Below are 22,091 nucleotides of genomic sequence, written 5' to 3'. Positions count from 1 at the left end.
TACAGGGGTGGAACAGATTCAATTTCAATTTTATTTAATGTTCGTTTTCCATCTATCTTAATGACTCAAATGCCCACCTGGTGTTCTTGTAGCAAATGTTAGACCATATAACTGTATTCATACTGAAATTGAGCTTGGTGGTCACTGTGGTGTGACCTGAATTACAATACAATACAATACAATTTATTTGTCATTCGGACCCCTTGAGGTCCAAACAAAATGGCGTTTGTGTAACTATTCACATAACGATGGGCACAGGCACAACGTCAGGCTTTTTTTCTTTTATATTTGATTGATCCTTATAAAAGCAACCTGATCATTACATTTAAATTGTTGTGTCACACAGCACACAACTCCATTGTTTGCAGTATAAACGACTGATGGTCCCTGAACTGAAATGAACTTTTGTAATCTAAGAAATGCTTTCCATGTCCATCTTTTTCACTATCATTCCTGTTTGGTTTACCTCATAAATTCTTCAATTACAATCAGGTTCACTATACATATTATTCAGTTCCTTTGGCTCCATTTTAAATCGTCTTTATATATCCCCTCCGTCCTCCCCACCACCGCACAACAAAAATGAAATGACACTCTCAAAAACAAAATCACCGCAATGAGATTGACTACTTCTTTTACTTATTTCAAAGACTCTGCTTCGAGTGCTATTTTTAACAGGATTATATATGATTAAATGTAATAACAGTCTCAAGCATTATAAGCAGCAAGCAATTTCAGTCCTGAAAGACTGCTGTGTGCTGATCTTCACAGAGACCTGGCTCAGCGCGCTGGTTCCCGTTGGGGCTGTGGACCTAACCAACACTGCATCGTGCTGATAGAACAAAGGACTCCGGTAAGAGCAAGGGTGGCGGGCTCTGCATCTACATCAACAATGACTGGTGCACCAACCACACTACAGTAGAGAGCTACTGTTCCCCAGACCTGGAATACCTACTGCTTAAATGGAGGCCGTTTTACCTGCCTCGGGAGTTTACTGTGGTTATCATCATGGCCATATACATCCCACCACAGGCTAATGCTAACCTAGTGCTAGCACAGCTGCACTCGGCCATCAGTAAGCAGCAGGATGCTCACCCCGACGGTGCCTTCATTGTTGCAGGGGACTTTAACCAGGTCGACCTACGAGCCGCACTCCGCAAATTCCACCAGCATGTGCAGTGCCCTACCAGGGGCTCAAACACGCCGGATAAAGTGTACACCAACATCAAGGACGCTTACAAAGCTCTCCCCTGCCCATCCCTGGGACAATCCGATCACCTCTCACTGTTTCTACTACCTGCATACAAACCCCTCATCCGCAAGACCAAACCTGCAATAAGGACGGTCAAAATATGGCCCGAGGACGCCACCCTACAACTCCAGGACAGCTTTGATCGCACCGACTGGGACCTGTTTGCACAACAGGCAACCAGTGGTACAGAGGTAGACTTGGAGGAGTACACATTCACTGTGCTCTCCTACATCAACTGCTGTGTGGAGACTGTCACAGTGGACAAGCAAATAAAGATGTTCCCAAACCGGAAACCCTGGATGAACAAGGAGGTTCAGGATCTGCTAAGGGCACGCAACAATGCCTTTAAATCCAGGGACACTTCTGCTTACAGTGCGGCCAGGTTGAACCTGAACAAAGGCATAAAAAAGACCAAAGACATCCACAGGCAAAGGGTGGAAGACCACTTCAATACCGCGGACACCAGAAGCATGTGGCAGGGTGTCAGGGACATCACTGACTACAAGAGCAGCCCCGCCTGCCCCCACGGTGATATCACACTGGCCAACGAACTAAACACCTTCTTTGCCCGCTTTGAAACTGGCAACACCACCAGGAGTGGAATAACCCTGGCAATGGCGGAGGGTCAGGCCTTAACACTGAGCACTCAGGAGGTACAGTGCGCTCTGCGTAGGATCAATCCACGCAAGGCTGCAGGCCCGAATGGAGTCCAGGGAAGGGTACTAAAGGACTGTGCTGTACAGCTGGCGGAGGTATTCATGAGAATCTTCAATCTGTCCCTATCTCTGGCAACGGTCCCCAAGTGGCTGAAAACAGCCACCATAATGCCGGTGCCGAAAAGTCTAAAGTCACCAACCTGAACGACTACCGCCCGGTTGACCTAACTCCAATCCCAATGAAGTGCTTCGAAAGGTTGGTCCTCTCCCATATTAAATCCAGCATCCCTGCCTCACTGGACTCTCATCAATTTGCATACAGGGCAAATAGATCAACAGAGGATGCCATCTCTCTGGCTCTTCACACTGTCCTGACTCACCTGGACAGACGCACTTACGTGAGGATGCTCTTCATTGACTATAGCTCTGCATTCAATACGGTCATCCCCACCAAGCTCACCACCAAACTCCACCAGCTAGGCCTCAGCTCGCCGATATGCGATTGGATCCTGAACTTTCTGACGGAGCGACCGCAGGCAGTGAGACTGGGCCCGCACCTGTCCTCCACTATCACCCTGAGCACCGGCACACCACAGGGCTGTGTACTAAGCCCCATGCTCTACTCCCTCTTCACTCACGACTGTGTTCCTGCATTCGACACCAACACCATCGTGAAGTTTGCAGACGACACAACAGTGATTGGGCTGATCACCAAGGGTGATGAAACAAAATACAGAGCGCAGGTGCAGAACCTGGTGGACTGGTGCGCACGTAACAACTTGTCACTAAACACCTCCAAGACCAAGGAGCTGATTATTGCCTTCAGGAGGTCCCATAATGGAGAATACGCCCCAATCTCCATTTACGGGGAAAGTGTGGAGAGAGTGTCCAGCTTTAAGTTTCTGGGCACTCACATTTCAGAGGACCTCACATGGTCCACCAACACCCCTGCGCTGGTCAAGAAGGCACAGCAACGACTGTTCTTCCTGAGGAAATTAAAAAAGACTGGTCTGCCCCAACAGCTGCTGACAACGTTCTACCGCTGCACCACAGAAAGCATATTAACGTATGGCATCTCTGTGTGGTATCTCAGCTGCACGGAGGCGGAGAGGAGAGCTCTTCAGCGCGTCGTCCACAGAGCGCAGAGGATTATTGGGACACAACTACCAGCCTTGGAGGGCATCTACCACACACGGTGCCTCAGGAAGGCCGTCAGCATCCATAAAGACTCCTCACACCCTTGTAACGGACTGTTTGAACTACTTCCCTCCGGCAGACGTTACAAGGCCTTCTACGCCCGAACCTCCAGACTCAGAAACAGCTTCATTCCCAGAGCTATAGCGGCTCTGAACCGGCCCTGCTGAGTGCCCCCCACCCCCCCTGGACTGTCTCCCTCGGATGGTCACGTCACACAGCTTATTTATTTATTTTACTTTTCTTTTACATCGGTTGGAAGCTGCATACTAAATCTCGTTGCACTGATGTGCAATGACAATAAAAGATATTATTATTATTATTATTATTATTATTTGTCTGACGTAAAAGTTAAATGGGGCCTGGCAAAGTGGACTCCACTTAATTTTCCATTCCCTGCTTGCACGTTGCGAATCAGTGCTAATGTTTTTGTCAATGGTCAAAAGTAATGAAATTGGCCAGACATGCCTTCACAGATCTTGAAAGGTCATATTGTTTATTTCCCAACATTACCGAGTTTAAATGTATTATTAACACAATAATAATGCAGCCTACTTCATCACTAAGATAGTTATTTGCTTATTATTGAACCTAAGAAGTGGTTGTACTGGCTATTATGCTTTAGCCATCTGTATGGATTAAAATATTACAAACATTCATTTTCATTGAGTGCTGTAAGAGATCCCAAAACAGCTATAATCATAAAATTTTAGTTGGATGTGGATATTCACACATCTTGCTCATATATTTGTCCTTGCTTTAACCTTTGTTAAGGTTGAAGAAAATAGTTTATTTGTTAATGTTGAAATAAAGATATTACAGGCAAGTACATTGCCTTCACTATCCAGTTACCACATACGATACATCATCTAAAGATCATTGTCATTCACCCCCATGCAATGGTACAAATGGTTAAATGATGGATATATGTTTCAGATCAGGTTAAGGGACAGAAGAGGCTGTGTTTTATTGTGTAATAAAGATTAATTCATTGACCCAATGCTACATCATGGCTGAAAGCAGAGCAGTTTGGAAAATCAAACCTACAGCATAACCAGGGAAATTAAATTCTGTAATAATGTTAAGGTAGATAGCCTTTGGATAGCTATGTAATATAGTTAAAGGTTATTTGAAAATAAGATTTAGCAGAATAAAAGCAAAGAACCAAACACTTTAATCTAATCTACTGACATTTCCTATATTTTAGTGACTATCTGCAACTGTGGGATTATCCCCAGGCATCTGAATCTTAGCCTCGAGGGCTCCACCAGCAACTGGCTTCTGAACTTCGTCACTGACAGACATTAATCAGTTAAAATTGGTCATTACATTTCCTCCACTCTGTTTCTCAATAACGCTGCCATTTGGAGGATGCTCAATCCCTAGCTCAAGTTCAAGTTCAAGTGAGTTTATTGTCATGTGTCCCTGTATAGGACAATGAAATTCTTGCTTTGCTTAAGCACACAGAAAATAGTAGGCATTTACTACAAAACAGATAAATGTGTCCATATACCATGATATAAATATATACACACATGAATAAATAAACTGATAGTGCAAATAACAGAAAGTGGTTGGTAATAATCAGAGTTTTGTCCGAGCCAGGTTTAATAGCCTGATGGCTGAGGGGAAGTAACTATTCCTGAACCTGGTTGTTGCAGTCTTCAGGCTCCTGTACCTTCTACCTGAAGGTAGCAGGGAGATGAGTGTGTGGCCAGGATGGTGTGGGTCTTTGATGATACTGCCAGCCTTTTTGAGGCAGCGACTGCGATAAATCCCCTCGATGGAAGGAAGGTCAGAGCCGATGATGGACTGGGCAGTGTTTACTACTTTTTGTAGTCTTTTCCTTTCCAGGGCGCTCAAATTGCCGAACCAAGCCACGATGCAACCGGTCAGCATGCTCTCGACTGTGCACCTGTAGAAGTTAGAGAGAGTCTTCCTTGACAATCCGACTCTCCGTAATCTTCTCAGGAAGTAGAGGCGCTGATGTGCTTTTTTGATGATTGCATTAGTGTTCTCGGACCAGGAAAGATCTTCAGAGATGTGCACGCCCAGGAATTTGAAGCTCTTGACCCTTTCAACCATCGACCCGTTGATATAAATGGGGCTGTGGGTCCCCCTCCCCGTATGCCCATTACTGTTTGGCCAGGTACAAAACCAACTCAAACTTTTAAGTTCTCCAGTGATATCACGGTACTGAAGAGGTTTAGCTGTCAATAAAGACCAAGTATAGGAGAGTGATTGGGAATCAACTGTCATGGTGCCCGGACAATAACCTCGCCCTTAAAGTCAGCAGGACAAAATACATAGATACATAGACAATAGGTGCAGGAGTAGGTCATTCGAGCCAGCAATGTGATCATGGCTGATCATCCACAATCAATACTCCGTTCCTGCCTTCTCCCCATACCCTTGATTCCACTAGCCCTAAGAGCTCTATCTAACTCTTTCGAATGCATCCAGTGAATCGACTTCCACTGCCTTCTGAGGCAGAGAATTTCACAAATTCACAACTCTCTGTGTGAAAAAGTTTTTCCTCATTTCAGTTCTAAATGGCCTACCCCTTATTCTTAAACTGTGGCCCCTGGTTCTGGACTCTCCCAACATCGGGAACATGTTTCCTGCATGCTGAATGTTGACCTAAGGAAGCAAAGGATTGAACACAACCCTGTCCTCATTGACAGAACTGCTGTAGGGATGGTTGACAGCTTCATGTTCCCAGGCATCAATATCATTGGCAATTTAAACTAGTCCTTTCACACTGATTACCTGTGGTGATTAAAAAGTACACCAGCATTTTTACTTTCTTAGGCATCTAAGAAGACTCAATATGTCCACGAGGATTCTCTCGAACTTCTTCAGATGCGCTATAGAAAATATCTTGACGGGATGCATCGCAATCTAGTATGACAATTATTCTGCTCTTGGCCATCTGAATCTGCAGAGAATTGTGAATGCAGCCAAGACCATTGTGGACTTGTCAATTCCATCCATTCAACTTAGTGCTTTGCATCAGAAAGGTTGGAAATATTATCAAGGATGCCTGTCAAGTTGGGCCTTTGTCACATTGTCACATCCTTGTTCGAAAATTAGAAGCAATATAGATACTCATGTTTCTTGAATAAACAAGGCACATTGGCTGGATAAGGATGCAACATTTATGATTTAACCCAAAGATTTCACACCCTAATTTTTTTTATTGATTTCCTCTGTATTTCAGCTTTAATTGATTTGTGACAATACTGCAGTATTTAATCTTGGAAAATTAAACAATCCACAGTTAAATATATTTATTTAATTATGTAAATTTTGAAAAATTGTGATACTTGCCAATTTAAAAAAAAGGCTTGCTAAATGTGATTTGTGCATTCATCAATTTTTTTTCAACTAATTGAAAATTGCAAACACAACCTAACTTTTCTAGCTTTACATGCAAAGCGCAGCTCTATTTTGATTGCAGTTTTACGACGGCAGGGAGATAATTCTACAAATCTCCAGATGTTCTCCTATAGTCTCAACTATTTGATTTATGGAGGATTAAAAAGAAGGAAAATGTTGATGCCTTGTTCGAGGTACATTTAAACACAGCACAATTCTTGAACTCCATTCAGCCTCCAGAATATCTAATTATTGGGGCAGGTTACAGCCCTTGGCATTGAGAATGAACATGTACAATGAGCATAAAGGGAATAGAAAAATAGGAGAGCAGGTCCTCTGGCAATTTCTTCCTTGAGAGTGACTCAGTATTTTTCTGAGCAGAGTGAGTAGAAGTGCTTACTTTCATTTTATGTCTTAATGTCATTTGATTTCCAAATATGCTGAAACTACTTGAATAAACTCTTTCCACAATTTAGCAAGATTTGCACTGAGCTCACTCATGTTCTTTCTGTTCCTATTAAAAAATAAAAGATTAATAAAAGGTGAAAAAAGATCAAGATGCCAGTGAAAGTCCTGGTAACATTTATGCATTACATTTTTTTCAGGCACTTTCCATATTTATTTACATGGATAGATACAAACGCAGGTAGGTGGAACTAGTATAGCTGGGACATGCTGGTAAATTGAGCCGAAGGGCCTGTTTCCTTGCTGTATGACTTTAAGACTCAATCTGAAATTTTCTTTACAAATTTATGCAAAATACTGCAATGCCAATGCATGTGGTAAGTTGGAAAATATCCCATATTAAGCAATGTAGAACAACATTTATGTGTAGAGACAAAATGGTGGAGTAACTCAGTGGTGAGATACTGCCTGTCCCGCTGAGTTACTCCAGCTTTTTGGGTCTACCTTCGATTTAAACCAGCATCTGCAGTTCTTTCCTACAACATTTATGTGTGCCATCTAGTTAAAATCCTGGCCTTTCAAGACATGTGAATCTAGCATCAGTATTAGATAAAGGGGGGAACCTGCCAAAGCAGATACAAGGCAATATGTCTAGCATTGGGAACAACATTAAGTTATGCCCTCCATGATTCACAAGATTCCCACCAAACACTATCTCTATTCATGATCACCTTTCTCCAAGGCCCTTGCCCACCTCCTTCCCCCTATGTTAAAATAACCATCAAGCTCCACAATCATGAACTATCACAACCTTGTTTTATCTCCAACCCCCACCTTCCTGATCACAAACTCAAAACTTACCCATTCAAACTGGCATGAGTTACTTTGGTGTCGTGTACAAGGTCCACCTTAAAGGTATATAAACTTGCATTATTACTGATACATTTCTTATCTTAGACCAATGTCTGGAAAACTGAACCTTGTTGTTCCAGGAGTAATGATCATTGGGTGCCAGTAGGTCCACAGTGCCTCCAGCCCAATGTTTCGTCCTTGATGTGTAAGAAGGAACTACAGATGCTGGTTTATACCGAATACCTGGTCAGGTGGAATCTCTGGAAAAAGGAATGACTGCCGTTTCTGGTCGGAACCCTTCTTCAGACACCTGAGGAAGTGTTAGTCTGCAGTTCATCATTGGGGCGGCATGGTGGTGCAGCGGTAGAGCTGGTGCCTTACAGCGGCAGAGACCCAAGTTTGATCCTGATTTGGGTGCTGCCTGTAAGGAGATGGCACATTTTCCCTGTGACTGCATGAGCTTTCCCCGGGTCCTCCGGTTTCCTCCCACATCCCAAAGATGTACAGGTTTGTAGGTTAATTGGCTTATCCCCGTTGTGTAGGGTAGAAATAGTGTACGGGGTGAGTGGTGGTCGGCTCTGATTCGGTGGGCCGAAGGTCGTGTTTCCACGCTGTATCTCTAAAACTCTAAACTAAACTAAGGGTTCCAACCTGGAACATCACCCATCCTTTTTTTGTTCCTGACCCACTTCTTATTTAAACACTGGTATTCACTTCATTCAGATTTGGTACATGATCATTAATCTTTCCCAACCCAATGAAGTGATAGTTAACTTGTCCTAATATTTGTAAAATGCCTAGAAAATATATACCAATTGAGACATTTGGCACCGTCACGGAAATAACACTGGAATTATCAATGATAATAAATTGATTCAGGGGACAGAAATACCTTGGAGTAGAAGCCATATGCATAAATTGTAGGTTAATTTTATAAAACAGGACTGACAAGGCTTTTAATGATACCTGTAGACCGTTTGTACAGAAAAAGTTTATGTGATAATCGTACCATGTAATAATGAATTCTCATCAATCTCTGTCTCTGAAAGTCAGATCCAATGATTTAATTGAGCCAAATGTTAGAAGAGAAGCATAGTAAGCATTTAGTTCACTGGATATTAAGCATAAATAACAAGAGGACAAAATTCTATCCTGTGTCTTCCTTTTAGGAGTATATAAATTACAAATGCAATGTACAAGGTTTGCCAGAGGCAAGTAGCAGCGGTAGAAAAAAGTGACAGGTAATGCTTTGTGGCATAGAGTCTCAGGTCAACCCTGGCAAATTAGAGTGTTACTGTACACTGTTCAAGATTTCCAGCGATGTGCTTTCTTAATGCATACCTGTTTTCACCTTGCATGCACAGTCAACAATACAGATGGCAGTCAATTGACTGCAATCAACCGTAGCTGCAGGCTCAGTACAGGCTTATCTTCAGGTGGCATAGCCTTGACGTTCAGTACAGGGCAATCTCCTTGCACCCACTTCACGGAACAGCATATCCAATACACCAGCTATTAAATTGATTGGAAGCTTTGTTACACCACTTGCCAGTAACTTGGCAATTTCAAACTTTCGTATTGAATTCCTCTGCATTTCTTCTCACAGCTTTTCCTCTCTCTTGCACAGCTTAAAGAAAAGCTGAATGCTTCTCCGAGAGACTTCAGAGGTATTCAACAGAGTAACATTATTATCGCTGCCCTTCACCTTTAAATCTGTGCAGCGGTTTCTGTGGAGTCCATTTCATTTCATTCTATGCACAAAAGTGAAGCTGTGCAGAAAATGTACTTAAATGATATTCATGAATTCTCCTAGCAACAGAGCAGAATAGTTCATCTTTCTGGGACATCATTTAAACCACGTAGAGAATTGCGTGTGATTTTTATGTTAAACGTTAAATCTGTTGCAACAAAAGAAAACAGGCTTTAAATGCAATTCTGCATTTCTTCAGAAATAATTATGCAAAGAAACGATCAATCAAATAATTAGCTTGTGGCATTTTGAACCGGTTTTTAATTATTTCATAATAATGGATTCACTCGGTGCTTGCTGTAATCAGACTGAAGCATGAATTGTTTAAGGTTGATCAAAAACATATGAATTGCTTAGGAATTTGAATGTAATTATTTTTACAGAAACAGTTAAAGTCCCAAGACTCCTGTTGATATTCTAACACGGAGCCTGATCCATGGGATGAATTGGCTAATTGTTGAACTGGAGTGGAAAGAACCAAGCTGGAAAGAATGGATCGACTGAGCTTTAGATGAGAGGGGATCTTATGGAAACATATAAAACTCTCAAGGGATTGGACAGGCTAGATGCAGAAAAACTGTTCCCGATGTTGGGGAAGTCCAGAACCAGGGGTCACAGGTTAAGAATAAGAGGTAGGCCATTAAGGACTGAAATGTGGAAAAACTTTTTCCTCCAAAGAGTTGTGAATCTATGGAATTCTCTGCCACAGAAGGCAGTGGAGGCCAATGCACTGGATATATTCAAGAGAGAGTTAGATATAGTTCTTAGGGCTAACGGAATCAAGGGATATGGGGAGAAAGCAGGAACGGGGTACTGATTTTGGATGATCAGCCATGATCATATTGAATTGCGGCGCTGGCTCGAAGGGCCGAATGGCCTACTCCTCCATCTATTTTCTACGTTTCTATGTTTATTCACGCTGAGCTATTCTGGCTAAAGAAGGTTGTTTGAAAGCATGATATCTTTCAAGGATCGGGACAGTCACCAGAAGAGTTTGGAAAGAGAGAGGGGAGTTGGAACCCTGTAATATTCAGAGATAACATTGATTATTATTTATTATTCATTATGCATTTCTTCCAGTCAGGCAGACCATTTAATTATCCTGTTGTCGAGTAACTCTAGCATTCAGCAGTGCACAAAGAGCCAGGCTGTTGACTGCCTCCATTATTGAATCAGAATGATAATGAATTCTCTCTGAATCAAAGGAAAAAGTCAGAGCCTTGGATTGGAAACGTGTCAGGAGCATCATCTACTCACAAAAGTAGCAGTGGTCAGGGAATACTGGAAAACTAGTTCAAATTCTCCAGCATCGCCATGCAGACATCTAATGGGTTGAGCAACTTTTTGTATAGTGAAGCTTTGAGAAACAAAAACACATGAACAAACACATAAAGGCAGAAGAGAGCAATGAAATGTGGCGTGCGGGCTTTGCTTAAGGATGCTTTGTTCACTTTTAATAACACGCTCTTCATTCTGAATGTTGGAGAGAAGTTGTTGTGCTTCTATCAGGTGATGCTTACTCGTTCTGGTTGATATGTGGAGATGGGGAACAAATCTGGGTGATAAGATACTAGAGAATTAAAGAGGGTATGAATTAAAGAGGGTGGGTGGATCTCATAGGATTTGACGGGAAAGCAAAAGGGGGAAACACAGAGGATAAGGATTTCCTCATGTTGGAAAATTCAATGTTCGTAACATTGGGTTGTAGACTACCCATGCTGAACATGAGGTTTGTTCTTCAAGTTGGATTTGGCCTCACTGTGCCAGTGGAGATGATCAAGGATAATCTGGTCAGTGGGGGAATTGGAAGGGAAGTTGAAACTGCATGCAACCAGGATCTCGGCTTGACCATTGCAGGCAAAGTGCAGGTGTTATGTACCTGGACAGTCTGCAACCCAATGGTACAGACATTGAATTTCCCCCATTTGGTTCCTGCTGCTCCTCACACCTTCTGTATGTTTTCACTTACCATCTTCATTACTTCTCAGAGTTGAGTATTACACCTCTTATCCTCCACTACCGACCCCACCACAGTCATGGAATCTTTATGTCCCTGTTCGGTAGAAAGGAAATAGTAAAAATCGGAAAGAGCCATGGTTTTCAAGGGAAATTGGACACTTGGTTCAGAAAAAGAGGGAGATCTACAATAATTATAGGCAGCATGGAGTAAATGAGGTGCTTGAGGAGTATAAAGAATGTAAAAATAATCTTAAGAAAGAAATTAGAAAAGCTAAAAGAAGATATGAGGTTGCTTTGGCAAGTAAGGTGAAAGTAAACCCAAAGGGTTTCTACAGCTATATTAATAGCAAAAGGATAACGAGGGATAAAATTGGTCCATTAGAGAGTCAGAGTGGACAGCTATCTGCAGAGCCAAAAGAGATGGGGGAGATATTGAACAATTTATTTTCTTCGGTATTCACCAAGGAGAAGGATATTGAATTATGTGAGGTAAGGGAAACAAGTAGAGTAGCTATGGAAACTATGAGATTCAAAGAAGAGGAAGTACTGACACTTTTGAGAAATATAAAAGTGGATAAGTCTCCAGGTCCGGACAGGATATTCCCTAGGACATTGAGGGAAGTTAGTGTAGAAATAGCAGGGGCTATGACAGAAATATTTCAAATGTCATTAGAAACGGGAATAGTGCCGGAGGATTGGCGTACTGCGCATGTTGTTCCATTGTTTAAAAAGGGGTCTAAGAGTAAACCTAGCAATTATAGACCTGTTAGTTTGACGTCAGTGGTGGGAAAATTAATGGAAAGGATACTTAGAGATAATATATATAAGCATCTGGATAAACAGGGTCTGATTAGGAACAGTCAACATGGATTTGTGCCTGGAAGGTCATGTTTGACTAATCTTCTTGAATTTTTTGAAGAGGTTACTCGGGAAATTGATGAGGGTAAAGCAGTGAATGTTGTATATATGGACTTCAGTAAGACCTTTGACAAGGTTCCTCATGGAAGGTTGGTTAAGGAGGTTCAATGGTTGGGTATTAATGGTGGAGTAGCAAGATGGATTCAACAGTGGCTGAATGGGAGATGCCAGAGAGTAATGGTGGATGGTTGTTTGTCAGGTTGGAGGCCAGTGACTAGCGGGGTGCCACAGGGATCTGTGTTGGGTCCACTGTTGTTTGTCATGTACATCAATGATCTGGATGATGGTGTGGTAAATTGGATTAGTAAGTATGCAGATGATACTAAGATAGGTGGGGTTGTGGATAATGAAGTAGATTTTCAAAGTCTACAGAGAGATTTACGTCAGTTGGAAGAGTGGACTGAAAGATGGCAGATGGAGTTTAATGCTGATAAGTGTGAGGTGCTACATCTTGGCAGGACAAATCAAAATAGGACGTACATGGTAAATGGTAGGGAATTGAAGAATGCAGGTGAACAGAGGGATCTGGGAATAACTGTGCACAGTTCCCTGAAAGTGGAATCTCATATAGATAGGGTGGTAAAGAAAGCTTTTGGTGTGCTGGCCTTTATAAATCAGAGCATTGAGTATAGAAGTTGGGATGTAATGTTAAAATTGTACAAGGCATTGGTGAGGCCAATTCTGGAGTATGGGGTACAATTTTGGTTGCCTAATTATAGGAAGGATGTCAACAAAATAGAGAGAGTACAGAGGAGATTTACTAGAATGTTGCCTGGGTTTCAGCAACTAAGTTACAGAGAAAGATTGAACAAGTTAGGGCTTTATTCTTTGGAGCGCAGAAGGTTAAGGGGGGACTTGATAGAGGTCTTTAAAATGATGAGAGGGATAGACAGAGTTGACGTGGATAAGCTTTTCCCACTGAGAGTAGGGAAGATTCAAACAAGGGGACATGACTTGAGAATTAAGGGACAGAAGTTTAGGGGTAACATGAGGGGGAACTTATTTACTCAGAGAGTGGTGGCTGTGTGGAATGAGCTTCCAGGGAAGGTGGTGGAGGTAGGTTCGTTTTTATCATTTAAAACTAAATTGGATAGTTATATGGACGGGAAAGGAATGGAGGGTTATGGTCTGATCGCAGGTATATGGGACTAGGGGAGAATACGTGTGGCATGGGGACCACATAAAAAACAGATCAATTTATTCCTAGTCCCTTGTTGTAAGTTATTAAAACTAAACATGAGAAACGCATAAAGGATTCAAGTAGGTGAGAAGGGTGGTTTGGAATGAGACATATGTTAATGTAAGAGCCGTGAGGAAATCTGAATTTCACCTCAGACCTCCCACTTGTGATGCAAAAGAAGGATTTTCATATTTTAAAAGATTTTCTGGTAATTAGAATTTTCAATCAATTTTGGGCACTGAGAAGGTTTCAAAACAGCTCGGAAGGAATTAAGAGCAGATTCACTATAAAAGGTTTAAAGGATTAAATGGTGGATTATGTAAGCCTAATTTCTTTCCCTTTAGTTTCGCAGGTTGAGGCATCATCAATGTGGAGATTTAATCATATAACGTATGGAACATTTATATTATTGGTTATGTACCGTTTTAAGTACTATACTAGGCAAATGGTTGCTTCCTGTCTGTTGCAGCACACTTTCTCTGCTCCACTGCAAAATCTCAAGGTATGCCTACTTTGAATAAGTTCTCCTCCTCTCTTTGATGGGAGTTCTGTAAGACCCTCTCTCACTGCTCCCTCTCTGTGATTCCTATTGCTTTGTCCTGGCCTTTTCTTACCTCCAGTTTCCTCCCCTCTACTTTCAGTCTGAAGAAGAGTCACCACCTGAAATGTCACCCATCCTTTTTCACCAGAGATGCTGCTAAACATGCTGAGTTACTCCAGCATATTTTGTGCCTATCCGTTGTAGCAGTGATCATCGTAGAAGCCTCTAGGTAGTTGTCTACCTCTGAAGTTCACACACCATGCTGGCTTTAAGGTTTTTTTAGTATCAAAGTATTTAGTTTAGTGTAGCCAGAATACTACCGTACTTCAAGTTGGATTGAGAAAGAGAAAGAATAAAGAGAGAAGTTAGCACAAATCCAAAATAGAATACCATTGAAAACCTTAGCTTTGATTAGTCATTTTGTGCACATTTTGGAATATCATTGTGCCCACCAGAAATAAACTCAGAATCGTCAGCACTTCTATAAAATTCCCATCAATTATTTAGTGCGGCATGGTGGCGCAGAGGTAGAGTTGCTGCCTTACAGCTGGTTTAGATCCTGATTATGGGTACTGTCTGTATGGAGTTTGTACGGTCTCCCTGTGACCTGCGTGGGTTTTCTGCAAGATCTTCAGTTTGCTACCACACTCCAAAGCTTTGTATGTTAATTGACTTGGTATGATTGTAAAATTGTCCCTCAGGTATGTATTACAGTGTTAATGTGTGGGGATCGCTGTTCGGTGCAGACTTGGTGGGCCGAAGGGCCTGTTTCTGAGCTGTATCTATAAAATAAAACTAAACAAATCACTCCAAAAAAATCACACAGTGATATTTTCAATCTCTTTGCTCTAAAAATGACAGCTCTTATTTATAGACAGAACAATCGGGTTTCTCTGACCTGGATACCCCTGATTCATCTCTCTGTAAGGAGCCAGGATTGGATCTCACTCACTGAGATCTGTGACACGTGACACTGCCTTGCCCATGTAGGTCAGGGTCATGATCACTCTCAGCTTACCAGAACTCATCATTCCAAGCAGCTGACGTTGATCTCTGGCATATGTCAGAGCAGGCTGCTTGGTGCTGCATTCAAATGTTCGCCATACTCTAAAAAGAAAAGAATAACTATTTTCCTTCAGCACACAGATGCAATTAGAGCAAGTTCAGGCATTTCCCTTTGTAACATATTTCCTCAAATTGTAGGCATGAATGTCCTTAGAGTTAACTCACTGTGAACTTCATGTCAGGCCTGAAGCCTTTGAGAGTTCTCAAGGTCGCCCCTGCAGAGAAAGAACATACTTGGTCATTCACCAACTTCACCAACCTCTGCAGGGCCATCTAGTCCCAGGACACAATACCCACTCCTTGCTTCACTGCTACATTTCAGGCCATCGCCCCCACTCGCTGGAAGAGTGTTACTTGCATCGCAATATGTCCTATTAGGTGCAGGCATCAGATATATGACCTGTTTTCCTATGAAGATAACTATGAGGATTTGCATTGAAGTAACAGAGAACACTGTAGCACGGTTCCAAAACTTACAATGTCAATTTCATTACATTTCCAGATTAGTATGGGTTATGGGGAGAAGGTAGGAGAATGGGGTTGAGAGGAAAAGATAGATCAGCCATGACTGAATGGCGGAGTAGACGATGGGCCGAATGTCATTATTCTGCTCCTATAACATTTGAACGTACGCATTACTTAGGGTAGACACAAAATGCTGGAGTAACTCAGTGGGTCAGGCAGCATCTATGGAGAGGAGGAATGGGTGACGTGAACTGGCAATGTTATTTTATGGACCTTATATATGATGATCTCATTTCTCACAAAAGCATTCAGGTGACAAGAAACTGTTTTTATGCAAAGTTTTTATTCAAGTTCTACCCCATGAATAACTTTGGGGGGGTGAGGGGGTGGAATTTAGAGCAAGATAACATTGTCTCTAAACTGGAGCTAAGAAATGTTACAGATATTTGAAAGCACGTAGGTACACAAAAATGCTGGAGAAACTCAGCGGGTGCAGCAGCATCTATGGAGCGAAGGAGATAGGCAACGTTTCGGGCCAAAACCCTTCTGCACTCTTTTGAAAGCACAAAACCCTTTTGAAAGCACGTTTCTTGCAATGATCAATAATTCTCTGGAGGCTACGTGCAATTCATATTTCTATTAGGTATAGGTCAGAAGAAACTTGAAGAAAATAAACTAAAGCGGCCTTTTCACGGGGCGACTTGACGCAAGAGTTAACCGGAGTTTAACATCGTGGGAACCTCGTGCGATAACAGTGCGGCATTCGTGGACCACCGTGGACTACCGTAGCGCTAACGGCAGGTCATCGTGTAACTTGGTCACTCGGGAGAAAATTCAAGAAAGTTTGAATTTCTCCAAGAGTGACTTGTACACTTGTGGTTGAGTATTGCAACATTATATGAACGTAGTGGCCAGTGCGATATCCGTAATAACTCTTGCGGGTACTGTGGGAACTCCTGCGAACGGTGAACCCGGAAGCTGGACAGAGGGCACAGAAGGTGAGTAAAAATTATCTTATGTGGGATTGAATTTAAAAAATAAATAAAAATAAAGATTTGCATCCGCATATGGACATCAACTTATTCATGAGTTATGTTAATGAGATTCAAGAAAATAACTATAATCTTTAAAAGGGACTTTAAAAGGGACTTTACTGAAAGGTTACGCATTTTTATGGTCCGTGAGAAATTTTTCACATGTACTTCTTTGAGAGATACAGGTCGGAGTCCTCGGGTCCAGGGGTCCGGAACGCTACCAATCAATGTTGTACAGAGACCCGTGTAAGGAGTGAACTGCACATGCTGGTTTAAACCGAAGACAGACACAAAAAGCTGGAGTAACTCAGCGAGTCAAGCAGCATCTCTTGAGAAAAAAAGCTGATGTTTCGGGACGAGACACATCTTCAGACTCAATTCCGATTAGGCTGTCTGAAGAAGGGTTCCGGTGTTGGGGGAGTCCAGAACCAGGGTCCCAGTTTTACAGTCTACCGTGGGAACTCTTTAACTCAGTAAAGTAAAGTAGCCTTTATTGTCATATCAGCGCACAGACAGCAGTTGACTGTTGCTCTATTCAGTTTCCCAGGGGGTCGGGACGGGACTGGAGTTGGGAGAGAAAGGTGGGTGAGTCGAGGGAGAGGAGGGGGAGACAGATGGGGGTGTCTTCATTTACTGACGGCGGGTGTCTGTCACTGAAACAGGCAGGTGAGATTTCACATCCACCTTGTGTGTGCCTCTCTCTCTCTCTCCCCTCCCTCTTACACAGGCTGAGAGACTCTGCCTCTGTGAGTGTACGTCTCTTTCTCCCCCTCTCCCACACACAGTAAGACCGAGGTACTGTGCTCAGTCCATCTGTGTCTCCCACATACACAGTAAAATATGTCTCCAAATGAGCCAATTCAACCAAGGGAGGATATATATAGTGTGTGAAAAAAAAAGTTACATCATTTGTGTCACGTGTAGTTCACGATGTTCATTCAAGATTTAACGGGAAAACTCGGGAAATGGACAAGGCACTCGCACAAATAGCAGAAATGCCGAGTACCGTGGGAACTCTTTATCTACCCCCGTTATATCGTGCGAGACTCGTGCTGGATCACGACCTCTTCACTCTGGTGACATCTTGCGTCAACTCGCCCCGTGAAAAGGCCGCTTTATGGTGTAGAATGAAGTTTGAAAAAAATGATATAACTGACTGCTGGCAAAAAAACAATCATGGAATAGAATGGCCTAGAAGGGCTGATTAACCTCCTAATTTGGGTGTTTACAGGTCTGTATAACATCAATTTGTCTTCTAGAGAAGAAACACAATTTAGGTGGAATTGACAACCTGTGAGAGTTATTGCTGGCATTTTGATAACTTGTTGGAACATAAAACATCAAATAATATAGCAAAGAAACAAGCCTTTTGCCCCACAAAGTCTGTGCCGAACCTGATGCCAACTTTATCTAATCTCCTCTGTCTGCATGTAATCCATATCCATCCATTGCCGACATATCCACGTGACTGTCTAAAAGTCTTTTCAATACCACTATTGTATCTGCCTTCATCACCATTCCAGGCATCCACTGCACACTGTGTAAAATAATTGCCCCACACATCTTCGTTAAACTTTTCACTTCTGACCTTAAAGCTATGCCCTCTACTCTTTGACATTTCCACCCTGGGAAAATGGTTCTGATTGGCCATTTTATCTATGATTCTGATAAATGTATATACTTCTACCTGGTCTTCCCCCCCCTCCCCCACCACCCCCACCACCCCCCACCCCCCCCCCCCCCCCCCCCGGTCAGCAAAGGAGATGACCTACGGCTACCTCGACCACTAACAACAACATGGCGACACCACTACCACTGCACTACGAGTTCAAAAGTATCGATATTCTCCATGCTGATCCACTTTTACACGCGGAAAATGTTTCAGCTTGTTGAAAAATGTTCCTCGACCAAACTGAGGTCGCGAGTATGCGGGAACTCCTCTCGACCAAGAAGGAGACTTACCAGTGACCACCTACGACCATGTGTGGACCATGCTGCAAGCTTGTGGAGAGTTCCAAACACTCCTAACCTCGCAAATAAGGTCGCCATAGTGAGACAGGCCCTTCAAGATTTTGTGAAGGGGTATTGCCTGTTAATTGTAAATTCTACACTGCACCCTGAAAAACAAGTTTTGGGTTTTTGGCTTTAATCTATGCATATTAAAGTTTTTACTAGTTGAACAGTATGAATAAAATTACCGTTGGTTTTGCATTTTCATCACAATCACATAATATTAGGGATGTAAATTGCTTCATGTAAAGTGTCCTTTACAAACTATTTCAAATGCACCTTTCAAATGTAAATCTTTTGCCATCAAGAGGATTTATTTCTTCTCTCTAAAGCCAAATTCCACTCATACTAATCGAACACCATCAGACTAAAAATTATTATCGTCTCCACATATACAAACATAATATTTGACTTTTATTTCCAGCCAGAAGATATTCTAAGAAACCATTTGATTCGAAACAAAAAATATAAATGAAAGTTAAAACGGTGGAAAGTGAAACGGTGGAAAGTGAAACAGTTCATTGTGTGCCAGATCTGCTCTGTTTACTTTAAGCCTAAACAGGCTGCAGTCAAATAAGTGTGTGCCAGAATGCCAGAATGGTCATAAACTAATATGAATATATATAATCTTATAAACTAATAAGTCCCAACTCCAATCCACCATTCTTAGGACCCATTGGGAAGCAGACTCAAAATCTCAGGGAATCCTAAAACTTATAAATATGCGAATACAAAAAAGGTGATGATACGAAGAGTGAAAGGCATGAATAGATTGAACATGGAGAGGATGTTTCCACTTTTGGGAGAGTCTAGGACCAGAGGCCATAGCCTCAGAATAAAAGGATGTACCTTTAGAAAGGAGATGAGGAGGAATTTCTTTAGAGGGTGGTGAATCAGTGGAATTAATTGCCACAGAAGGTTGTGGATGGATATTTTTAAGGTGGAGATTGACCGATTCTTGATTAGTGAGGGTGTCAGGGGTTATGTGGGAGAAGGCAGAAGAATGGGGTTATAGAGGCAAAGATGGATCAGCCATGGCGGAGTAGACTTGATGGGCTCAACAGCCTAATTCTACTCCGAGAACTCGTGAAGTCAGTAAATGATTGATGCATTTATCTTCCCAACCTCCCAAATACAGGATGACCTCAGTTTCTTTTTCCACCTATCTTGCATTGATGTGCTGAAGCTTACAGAGAGTTAACCTAACTGTCATGAAAAATGGGCTCAAAGTCATCTGACTTTTAAGTTGTTGGTGGTTGAGAGGTCAGGATATTGAACCACAGTGCTGTCTGTGAGTGACCAGTAAAAGATTATGACTTTGTGCAGTCTGAAGGTTGGTTTTCTTATCCTTCCGAGGTCAGGAGGTTTGGGGCTTGGGCACCTGAACACAGCGAGGGAGTGTTTAAACCCGCCAGCAATTAACTAGTCTTCATGTGCGAACTGAAGGAGGAATTCTGGCCTATCATTGCTCCTTAGAATAGAAGCTGCTCATTACTGGGCTATTTATATGAACAATTTACACAAATCATTTAAAGGAAAGTTGATGGTGAAATCTCCGGTTATTTGTACCAAATTAAATGAATGCACAGGTAGAGGATTCCAGATTGCATATTTAAGATGCCCAGCTTCTCATTCAGTCACTTTCCCAAAGCAACAAAAGGCTGCATAAGCCAAAATGGCATAAGACATGGTGTGCTTTCTCTGATGCATCTGTAGAAATCATTGGAGATATGCCAAACTTTCTTAATCCTCTAAGGAAGTAGAGACATTGATATGCTTTCTTGCTATAGCTACAATGTGGTTGGTCCAGAGCAAATTGTTGGTCATATCTATACCTAGGAATTTGAAGCTCTCAACTATTTCCACTTCAGCGCCATTGATGCTGATTGGGCCGTATAATCCAACACATTCCTGATCAATATCCGTCATTTTGGTTCATCAATGGTTTCCAGTTGTTCAACACTCATATTGTCTTAATACAATTAAAGTAGCAATGTTACAACATTTTGAGATTTTAAAAATCAAGTCTGCAATTTATCCCATCAGATAAAGCATAAAGAGAAGTTTAATTTGATACCTAATTCATTTTCATATCTTCAGTATTAAAAAAGATATGGCCATTTTCATACTATGAAATTAGCATCTTGTTCCCTATTGCTTTTCCATAGGGAACAAGATGCTAACACAAAAGCCGTGTTCGAGGACAGTCAAAAGCCCATAACTTTCTTAAAAATTAAGAGAACTGAAAGAAATTTTCAGTTATTATAGATTGAATCAATCTGAAACAAATATGAAACAATCTTACTTGGATGACCTGAAATTAAAGCATATAATTAGTTAGTTACCTAATTGTAGTTAATTACAAAATTCAATTACTAGATCTAAACATCTATCCATTTCTTAAGAAAACATTTTTAAATAGCCTAAGTGTCCAAACAACATTCACACAAGAATTCACAAAATAACATGATTTTTAAATCTCATTCTCATGAATTTATAGGCCAAATGGAAGCAATTTAACGTTTAATTCCTGTAAATTAATGGCCATTTTAATCATCTTGCGAGTGGGTTTTGTGGAACGCAATCGATTGGAATGTTGTGGTTTGCGGTGAATTTGAACCCCATATCAGCAGGAAAAACACTGCCGGTTCGTATGGGGCCATAATCACATTTTCGCCAATGAAATTTTGATTAAAGTCATCCTAAGAAGCAAGTTTATATGTAAAATAAACGACTTACCTTATGTTTTGTCCCACACGTGAGATCCGTCCCGTTGTCGGCGTTAGAAGTCGCCTTTTTATTTTACTCCAGTGATTAAATTGTCCTGCGATTTAAAAAATTTTTTTCAGAGAACTCAAGTCGGAACAATTTTTCAGCATCAGCTGGCAGCCCGAGAAAATATATCTCGGACAGGCAGGAGAAAACGGCATTTTTATCCCCCCCCTAAAAGGCGCCATAGTTGCGCACACGGCCAGTGGCAGAACTGCAGCGCCGCTGAAGTATTGTAACATACCTAATTAAAGTAACTAAAACATGATTGGAGTAAAATTATAAGTAATTTATTTCAGAGGCCATGGTGGATTACAATTACATGGCTACAGCCAATAGAAGACACTTAAAGCTCACTATCCTGTTTCCCTAGGAAATAAGAAAATTCCTTGTTTGGAGAATCTGAATTTTTTTTCAGATATACTGAATCAATAACCAAGTGATGAAGAAAACAGATTTCTTAAATTAAATTGTGTCAATTCAGCCTAGAAACTAATGGTATAAATGTCAGATCAACTGATGGAATTAAAAACTCCCTGGATTGATCCGTTCGGTTATACCTATATTTCAGTTAACAAAGTTATTGTGAACTGAGTTAAAGTGCCATTTTCAAAGCAACCACATCCAACAGTAAACATTTTTCATCATTATCACTAATTGGAC

This window comes from Amblyraja radiata, chromosome 11 (genome assembly GCF_010909765.2).
Source record: "Amblyraja radiata isolate CabotCenter1 chromosome 11, sAmbRad1.1.pri, whole genome shotgun sequence".
Taxonomy (NCBI): domain Eukaryota; kingdom Metazoa; phylum Chordata; class Chondrichthyes; order Rajiformes; family Rajidae; genus Amblyraja; species Amblyraja radiata.
Note: the sequence above shows the minus strand (reverse complement) of the source record.